At 45.2% G+C, this 9,595-nt stretch overlaps 1 long non-coding RNA gene across 2 annotated transcripts; it reads right to left on the bottom strand.

The window, feature by feature from the left end:
* Window positions 1-5,265: 5,265 nt before the first annotated feature.
* LOC127476925 (uncharacterized) lies at window positions 5,266-8,957 on the bottom strand. Of its 2 annotated transcripts, none has more exons than XR_007906786.1 (3): window positions 8,833-8,957; window positions 7,539-7,643; window positions 5,266-5,534 (listed from the first exon to the last, which is right to left on the bottom strand). It is a non-coding gene; the product is annotated as an uncharacterized LOC127476925 (long non-coding RNA). The 2 variants fall into 2 exon arrangements; XR_007906785.1 differs by having other exon boundaries at window positions 5,266-5,425.
* Window positions 8,958-9,595: the final 638 nt, after the last annotated feature.

The raw sequence follows: 9,595 nt of genomic DNA, 5'->3' as shown, positions 1-9,595 counted from the left end.
CATGAGCTATCCCGTCTTATATTAAATTCTTTGTCATGGGTTTGTCCTTTGCCAAAACCCATCACCTGCTATTTCCAAACTGAGAATCTCCAGATGTTAATTTTTTTGCTAAGGCAGATCTAATGTTCTAAAATACCATGGCAAACAAAAGATGCATGCTGCTACAGAAATGGCAGGTTTCCTTCCTTGGCAGGTATTCAATAGGCTGAGAGTGCAGGGAGTGCCTGCTTAAGTTCATGATTCCTGAATTGCAATAAATGTCTTTTCAGGCTGTATTTCAGCCTCCATTTGCTAAGAAAGACCATCTATGAACATTTGACCTCCAGCAGCAGCAGAGCCCCAGGCTGTGGGATGCTCCACCTGCTTCTCATGGCCCGTCAGCCACAGGGTAGTGAGGAAAAAAGCTTTAAAGGGCTTCATCTTCTGATCACTGAACTTTATAACTTAAAGCACTTCTCTATAGCAATCACTGTCCCCACTTGTGCAGCATCTGCTGTGTGGTGATGCTCTTGCTGTTGCATCTCCCTCCATTTGGGAGGAAGAATCACACTGCTCCCATTTCACAGAGAAGACCCGAAAAGCAGAATTAAACAGCTTGTGCAGTGTCTCAGTGGGGCAGAGGTGAATTCTAAATGTTGGCTTCACAAGACCCTCACCAGCATCATAATTCCTTCCCACTGTTCCAAAGGTCTCTGCTAAATAAGCCCCAATGGACAGCATTACCCTGAGGGTCTGGAGTCGCTTTTGCTTGGCCCAGAAAATGCTCCTGACTGGTTGGGTGAGGTTGGGAAAGGTTTCCCAAATGATTGGTGTCCCTGCAGTGCTGGGTAGGGATTTATCTCACATCTGAAGCACATGTCAGATGCTCAACAAGACAACTTGGGACACGGAGACTGCAAAAAGAGTGACTGGTCTGCAAGGGAGCCCAAGGCATGAATGCTGCCAAGGTGAGTTGTGTGTACCACATGTATCTGACAGGAGCATATAATATTGATTATCTATCACCTGGATGATTTCACAAATTATTTTGGCACTACATCTTGTTCCCTAAGCTGTTTAAGGAGACACTGCATACCCATTAAAAAAAAACCTTGTAGCTCAGCCTTTCCTTGTCCTTCACTGCAGAAACACACCCAAGTTGTATCCACCTCCTCCCACAAGCACTGTCCAATGCTGCCCTTCCCTGGGTGTTAATCTGATTTATTTCTTACTACCTGAAAGGCTGATTTCTTCACTCAGCCTGTGTCTTTTGTCACCAGCATTCTCTTTGGTTCTGCTGACAACACAGCTACAGCAAAACAAAGGATTTGGTAATATTTTAATATATTGGATTTTTAAACATTAACTATCTCAACTTCCATTTCCTACAGACAAAGCAGGGTTTGATTCTGTCTGCAACGAGGGATTTTCAATTTGGTGAAGCTTCAAGATTCACATTAACTGAAGCCTTTGATCTCCTTCCTCTTGCTTTGTGAGTAACCTTCAGAGCAAGCCCACGAAGCTGAGCTGGAGGACGTAAATCTGGCTGCTTCATTTCTGTGCAGAGACACTGGATCAACACCTGTGACACACAGCTAGGACTGGATTCCACATATTGTAGCACTCACTCCCCTGCCGACGTGGGGACAGAACAGATTGTCAGCTTCTGTTGCAGCCATCTAATAACCCACCATCTGTTTTCCATTTTTAATTTAGACATGAGCAATAGACACGAATGGGTCCCAGATCCCATGAGGATTGCTAGAAATTCTTCTGAGTTCAATAATTATAAACAACAACAACCAAAAAATGATTTAATCTCTGAGCAGAAATCAGCCGAGCTGTGCACGTGCCTGCACATCGTTACCTCACTCTCTCCAGCCCCAGTGCTGTTAGGGCTTGTTCCTTGTCACATCCCAAGCCTGCACCAAAATTTCTGCAGGGCAGGGACTGTGTATGTTTGCCTGGTGATGTATCTATGGGAATAACGTAAAATACTGATGGTATTAACAGCAAGTGTGAAAGGTGGTTTGGAAACTGGAGGTAATTTTGAAGTTTGGCTCTTCGGCTCATCTTGAGTAATCAGGCAGAAAACGGGCAGAGGAAAGAAACGTGTCATTAAATGTAATTAAAATCGGGATTTGAAATTAGACATGTCACCAAAGCCATAATGGGTATCAAGGAAATGGCCAATGAAAGACTCAGAGGGACCACTCCTCCTCCTGATTCCTGCTACGGTGTGGGTTTTTTCCCTACAGCCTCACTCATCCCTTCTAACTTGGCAGATTCTGTGATTCTGTGATTCTCCTCCTCAGCTCTGTTGATGCATTCCTAACCTGCCTGCTGGCAGCCTGGGATAGGTGTCTACCTGGAAAACTGAAGGAGCATTGATATAAGAGAATAATATTATCAAAATACAGGATTTGAGGGTGAGGTTTTCCAGTGACTATCTCAAGCTATTGAGGACTGAAGAGTCATCAGAATCAAGTTCCAAAAAGGAGGTAGTTCCTAAAAGACCTTTGCCTTAATCTGCAGTGGTAATGTCAACAGAAGAAGGAGAAAAGGGAAAAATCTATCCTCCTGGTATACATCATTTAGAGATAAAAATAGCTGAGTGAGCTCATGAGGCTCCTTGGATTTGAATCACACCAAGCTGCTTTATGTAAACTAGAAATAATTGCTAGAGATACTCCTCCTGTGGCAAATGCTGGACCTCACCTTCACCTGGCTACCAGTGCCTCCAAATTCACATCAGGTGAAAGATTTTGATTCTAGAACTAATTGTGTTGAGTGGGTTTCAAAGCACATAAACCTGCAGATCTAAGAGCTGGGGAATCTTAGCCCAACTTCTGTGTTTCCGGGAGTCTAACATTGGATATTGGGAAGAAATTATTTTCTGTGAGGGTGGGGAGGCCCTGGCACAGGTTGCCCAGAGAAGCTGTGGCTGCCCCTGGATCCCTGGAAGTGTCCAAGGCCAGGCTGGACAGGGCTTGGAGCAACCTGGGCTAGTGGAAGGTGTCCCTGCCCATGGCAGGGGGGTGGAAAGAGATGATCTTTAAGGTCCCTTCCAAACCAAACCACTCTGTGGTTCTGTGTTTTTGTGAAGGATTACTTGGTGATGGCAGAGGGTTGAAAAGCATTTTTGGGATGAACAGGTGAATCTCTCCACAAGGAAGACAGTGAATGGTCCAGTCCTTTGCTCCCCAAACATAAGGCACTTATTGACTGTCCTGGGTCTATGGAGCTCAGTTTTTGTTGTTCTGTTTCAAGTCTGTGGAGCCAAAAGCTACCTTGGGGTTTTCAGCAGCACCTCAGACAGTCCTCGGTAAAGAAGTGGAAGTCATCAAATGGAATAGACCTTCCCAAGGCCACTGTCCCCTTTGGGGGGGGACTGCAGGGACTTCTGCTTCTCCCTGGGAGAGCAAACAAGGCAGAGGCCATATTCCCATGGAGTGGAGCCAGGTTACAGGGATGAAGCAGAGCTGGATTTGCTGCAGTAAAGACTGCTGGTGGGAGAAGTCAGCTGGAGCTGCATGGCTGGATGCTGGCAGAGAGATGAGAGATGTCTCTCTCCCCTTGGCATCATGAATAGTTTCATCTGTTTTGTTTTCCCCTGATGTGCCAGCATGGTGAACAAGCTGGGAAAAACAGCACTTGTCTGGTGTGTGTGCCAGCAGGGAAGGGGAGTGGAGCAGCAGAACTGCTGAGAGTCACAAGGAAATTATATGGGACTGGGGCAGGCTTCCCTCTGGGTCTTACCTGTGCTTTAAAACCTGGAATGTAGCCTTGGGTTTGATTAGAGAGAGCTTCTACCTTCCTCCAGCTCCAGCCCTGCCCATGAGACAAAATCTGAGCTGCAGAGTTGAAGGGACTATTGTCATCCCAGTGCCTCTGGTGTTATTCCCCCCACCCCAGGAAAACAAGCATGTGGCTCTCTGCAGGGTGAGAGAGGATTTGGGCATTTTGTTCAGCCCTGGACCTCTGAATGGAAAGACTGAGCTCTGCACACCACTGAGCAAAGCTCCTCAGAGCTTTCTGCCCAGAAGCTGTGTCTCCTGCGCCAACTCTCAGCCGTGCCCAGCTCTCCCAGAACGTCCTGCAAAACCATCCTACTTTCTGCTCCTACTTGCAAGGAGCTCAAAATTAGGTTTAGAATAGGTGGGTATTGTCCTGGTCCAGTTCTGGTAAAGCTGGTTGATAGGAGTACACCACTGAAAGTGTCTGCTAATGGAGATGATCCTGCAGAGCTCATCTAACATGAAGGAAACAGCTTTTGCCTGAGTCTCACAGACCAGAAACAAAAAAAGACTCTGTAAGTTTTTTTTAAAAAACGTTTCAGCTTCTGCCTGACTGTTGCAAGCATCATATTATTTGCTGCATCATTCCTCACCCTCCTTTGGGAGGGAGGTGGAGGGCAGCCCTGCTGTTTAATCACTTGCCTTTACTGCTCACTTGTGGCTCATACTTGCTCCTCAGCCTGGCAAGTGGAATGCAGTAGCACTGCTTTGCATTACCGCCCTGGAGCTGAGAACCAGGCCAATATCATCAAAATTCAAGGCATTCCTCTCCCAAACTCACTTTACATGGAAAAGTACCCTTAACTCTCTCTAGTCCTGAATACCAGGCTTGAGGGCCTCTTTACCTGCCAATGATGCTGGGCAAGCTTACAGCCCAGATAAATCACAGGCAGCTGGGGAATGGGTGGAGGCTCTTGTTTCACCACTTGAAAGGCAACTTTTAAAAGTTGGTTGGAATTCAGCCTTTAATTTTGCACCCACAGATTTGAACCTATAATCAGATGTGAGCTTGGATCTGCAGATCTCATCTGCTGCAGCATTAACACCACCTCTTGCATGCTGCCTGCCTAATCCAAAAGAACAGTTAGGTAATTAAAGGTCTGAGTGTATTTAGCTTTTCCCACCACCAGTTATGAACAGGGCATTAAAATGCACTGGGTCCTCTGCACAAACCCTGGATAAGCAGATTCCTGTCCTCCTTATCTCCTGGTCATTCATTCTGTATCTGTAAGTGCTTCCTGTATCATTCCCATTAATCTCAGGCTGCTTTCCTAAGAGAAGCCCTCTGACATACTGCTCCAAATGCAATTATTATTACTATTATTGCTGTTATTATTGTTATACAAAAACCCCAAGCCCACATACTTCCCAAAGTGAGAATTCACTTAGTGGGAATTCTTTAAAACATATTTATTTTATTTAATTTTCCAAATCCAAAGGTAAGGAGAATTTTGTATGCAGCCCATGCAGCATTCATGGCTCGGGGCTGTGCCTGTGGGCAGCTGGAGCCTCCACACTGCTTCCAGGGGAACACTGCTGCACACAACCCAACAGAAAACTGATATTTTTACTGGCATTCCTGCTGCAGCAGAATTTGGAGAGAGGGCATGGAGGAGCTTTATGGTGTGGTCTTCTTGTTCTCATTGTCACTGGTGCAAAAAAACAGATAAATTTTAAAACTGCAGCCTCTGTTCTCTGCATAATGATGGGGGAAATGGTCCTCTGGTCTGCTTCCCTAGCTGAAATGTCACTCCACACCTGAGAGAAAAAGTAAGGTGAGTAAAATGGAAAAAAGAAACATGTTTTTTTCCCTTTCTTTCCTAAGTGTGTGTAATAAGTATGAAAGGTGAAGGTGTATTTTTGCTGGGACACTAAAACTGAAGTAATCACTGAAATTTATGTTTATTGTTGGATCACATAATATTTAAACTACTTCACTCACAGAATGATGTATTTAACTCCTAGAATGAAGTCCAGTGGAGCAAAATGATTGGTTTTACTCTGAAATAGGTGATCCTCACAAGTTCTCTATTATTTTATTAAGAAAAAAATTAAGTCTTTGCACAGAAGCAACTGATGCTTCATCAGGGTTTGGATGTCCTCTCACCTCCCCTGTGGGACTATGATCTCAGAGATCTGACAGATTTCCAGCTAGAAGGGAATGTTATCTGGGGGTGTTCCCAATGCCCAAACACACTAACCAGGGACAGGGGCTGGACAATTCCCCAGAGAAGGCAGGCCATACCAAGAAAACATCACTTGCAGTAAGTCACTGGAGGGGAGGTGCATTTTGCTCTGAGGCTCTACCTTTCTCAGTCTGGATCATGAATAAAGCTGTGTCCAGTATAAAAATTTAGATATTTTTTTTTTAAAAAATAACTGGGCATTGAATTTGTTTTCTCTATTTGTCTTTTTGCTGACTCATTTGAATGTGTCAGGCAAAGTTGTGTACATTTGTTATAAGCACATGTTTCTTTCTATGCCTTGAGTTTCGTTTTATTCTTTCCATTCCTTTACGTCCATTACCTTGCTTTGTTGCAGTTCAGATTGTAAAATCTAAGGGGTAAAAATTTTACTTCTACAGAAAAAGACCCACAGTGGTATGTAAACCATGATGCAGAAGGCACAGTGTGTATTTTCATGGGTTTGTTAACAGGAAAAAGTTCTTTTTTTGCAGATGAACGAAGAGGATGCAAGTCAAGTGGAATTTGAATTTCGTAGAATCATTTAGGTTGGAAAAGACCTTTAAGATCATTAAGCCCAACTATAAATTTACCACTGCCAAGTCCACCACTAAACCACGTCCCAAGTGCCACTTATAAGCTCACAGAGCTCAGTAATGCTGTGCCCTTTCTCATGTTTGAACTCTCTGGAGGACCAGGACAATGTCAGATACCACGTAGGCAGTAGCTGGGAGGAAAACCACTCACAAAACCTCCAGAATTTGGGTGTTGATGATGTTAAACATAACGTTCATCAATTTGCTTGGAGCAAGGAGGAGCTGGAGTCACTCCCCTCCCTGGGGAGCTGTCGCAACAGGACCGCGATTGCTCCCGACCCACTGAGGTTCTCACTCCAGCCTCTTGGCCCACTTCCCAGTAAGGATAATTGGATTTTTATTTTTTTTTTTTTAATTTTTCTCCTTGCCTTTGCACTGCTTGTTAAATGCCACACATTATTCACTCCACATTTGCTGCCTGGAGCGCTGAGCGATATTGGTGAGGGCTGGTACCTGTCCCGGCAGTGGAAGGGCTGGGGGGCTGGTGAGGCTGTGCAGGCTCCCTCAAGATGAAAGACCCTGTCTTAGGAATATCGTGTTTTATTATTTATTTAAAGGATGTTTTCATGACACTGCAATTTTCTAACCCAGCATGGCGAGACCATAAAATAATAGTGGGTCTGTTCGGAGGAACGTGTTTTATTTGGCACATTTCTGGGATAGCAGTACAAAGGAAGAAAATAAAGTTGCAATGTTTATGGCAGCTGGGCTCTCTGTCCGTTGGTAACCACTCACCACAAATAACTGCTTGCTGGTGCCCACACATGATATTTTAAGATCCAAGCTCTTAAAAAGAAGGTCTTCAACATCAGCAATATTTAGTGCTGTACAGCCTTCTGGCCACCACATAATGACTGCAGTGTTTTTTATGAAAATGAAACTCATCACATTCTGGGCTTTGCTTAAAGACCTCACATCAATCACTCAACCCCAAGCTGTGCCTCACACCTTTTCAATTCCCACAGCCTTGGTCTTTCCGTTACCTTAGTCTTAATGTCTCCTTTTTTTTTTGCTTTCTTCCTTGCTGCCTACTCCTTGAGGAAATATCCTCTCTCCAAAACTGCCTGCTGAACAATCCTCCTACTGATCTGGAGGAGAGAGGGAAACCTGGTCAGGTCTATAAGGCAGATGTAATTAGAGCACAGTTATTGATTGTTACAATAAAACCAAACATAAGCAGTAAAAAGATCAAGCAGCAGGTAAGACTAGTAAAGGAAAAAGTATTTTTGTCCACCACAAAATTAATGGTGGGACTCATTGCCACAGGATATTGTGTGGGACAGAATTAGAAATCACTTTTAAAAATTAACTAAGAAAATGAACGAAGGCTGAATTCATCACTAGTTATGAAATGCAGTGACTCAGATGAAAAAGGCCGCTGAGAAAGCGCCCAGGAAGTTGGTAGGAGCTGTGAGGACCAGGCATCCACTGCTGCTCCCGTGGGAAGGGGGATGGATCTGACTCAGCCACTCCCACGTGCTTTTCAATCATGCCACCTGTAAGGAATAAAACAATTATAAACATAATTACAAACTGTTACAGACCATATAAATGCAGTTAATTTAAGGAAAGGGATCACCTTGCTGATGAAATGACCCAGTTCTTTAACTTTTTCATCTCTCTGTTTCCTCCTTTCTGCCTAATAATGTCTTTCTCCTGCTCTGCCATGATGAGTTTTGTTTGGCTGCTCCCCAGGGCTATGCCTGTGGCTTTCTGTCTGTAAGGTTGTCTCATGCAACTAAAATAAGTACAGCAGTTTATTCATTCAGTTTTACTTTCCCCCATTCCCTGACAACCCCACATCCTACGGTTCTCCTTGCTCCTCAGTCTCCCCCTCTCTACACAGAGGACAATAAATGCTGCACAAACCCTTTCCATCAAGCAGGAAAACTGGTTGGACCTTTCCAAAGTGCTTTGCCTCTTGTCACAGACCCTTGTGGTGAAGCTGGGGTTCAACAAGCACCGAGGCCAGTGCTGAGTATCTGAAAACTCTTCCCACCACTCCATTTCACTTTGAAACCCCCCCACCCGCCGGTTGTTTTGAATTATGGTTTTGGCCTGGGATCGCTGCATCACACGACGTGACGTGAGAATATATATTGCAAACAGAGCACAAAGCTGTTCTGTGACCCTGGGTTGCCTGAGCATCTCTTTCTGTGCTGTGACTAGGCCAGTGCAGGATGCAGCCAGCCGAATTTCTTGCACGGAGACGGCGGTTTCCCATCCAGGGCTGCGATACCACGAAGGAAATGAAGGATAAGACACTGCTTCAGCAACCTCATTTGTCTTGTCCCTGCTCATCTGAGATGCTGGTGTACCAAGAGACACTGATGGGCTTTGTTTCACTGCCCTGCTGAGGATGCTGGGCAGCGGGGCAATGCCCAGTGCTGCCAGTCACCAGATGTCCCGGCGCTGCGGAGAGCGAGAGCGCCCGCAGTAAACAACCAGGGACAATGGGCACTCTGGGGAGGAGGAATGGGGTTGTACCAGGGCTGGGAACTGTACCTGACATAACAAAGGGGCAATTCAGCTCCTTGGGACGGCGGCACACTGCGGCACAGCGCGGGGAGAACGAGGGAGGAGAGATTAGCAAGGCTTGGCTTGTGCAGGCTGGCACATGATAACATTATTGGTTCTGTCATTTGATGCCAGGTGAAGAATGCAGGAATAAAGTGCTTTTAGTCAGCTAAGTTAGCATATGATGTTGGTAAGGTTATTTTATGGTATTTTTCTGTCCCCCCGAGTCATTACTCTTCTCCTCTCATCAGGTGATATTCCTGGTTTTCAGGCAGCAGCAGGATCACAGGATTCCTGGCATAGCATCGCCAGTGCTGACCCAGTAAGGATTGATACACTCAGAAATTTTTGGGGTGGTTCACCAGGTGTCTGGGCAGGCTTTCAATGGATCAAAAACTGGGTATCTGGCCTGGGGCATTCATAATGGAGGAAAGGTAACTCACACCTGAGGAAAAAATGGTCTGATAAAGTTTTTCCTCTGAGAACTCTGGATAGCTCTGCACAGCACTCACCCAGAAACCCA

This window comes from Manacus candei, unplaced genomic scaffold (genome assembly GCF_025592945.1).
Source record: "Manacus candei isolate 608988 ecotype Guabito, Panama unplaced genomic scaffold, ASM2559294v1 h1tg000050l, whole genome shotgun sequence".
Lineage (NCBI taxonomy): Eukaryota > Metazoa > Chordata > Aves > Passeriformes > Pipridae > Manacus > Manacus candei.
Note: the sequence above shows the minus strand (reverse complement) of the source record. Positions and strands in the feature narration are given on the sequence as shown.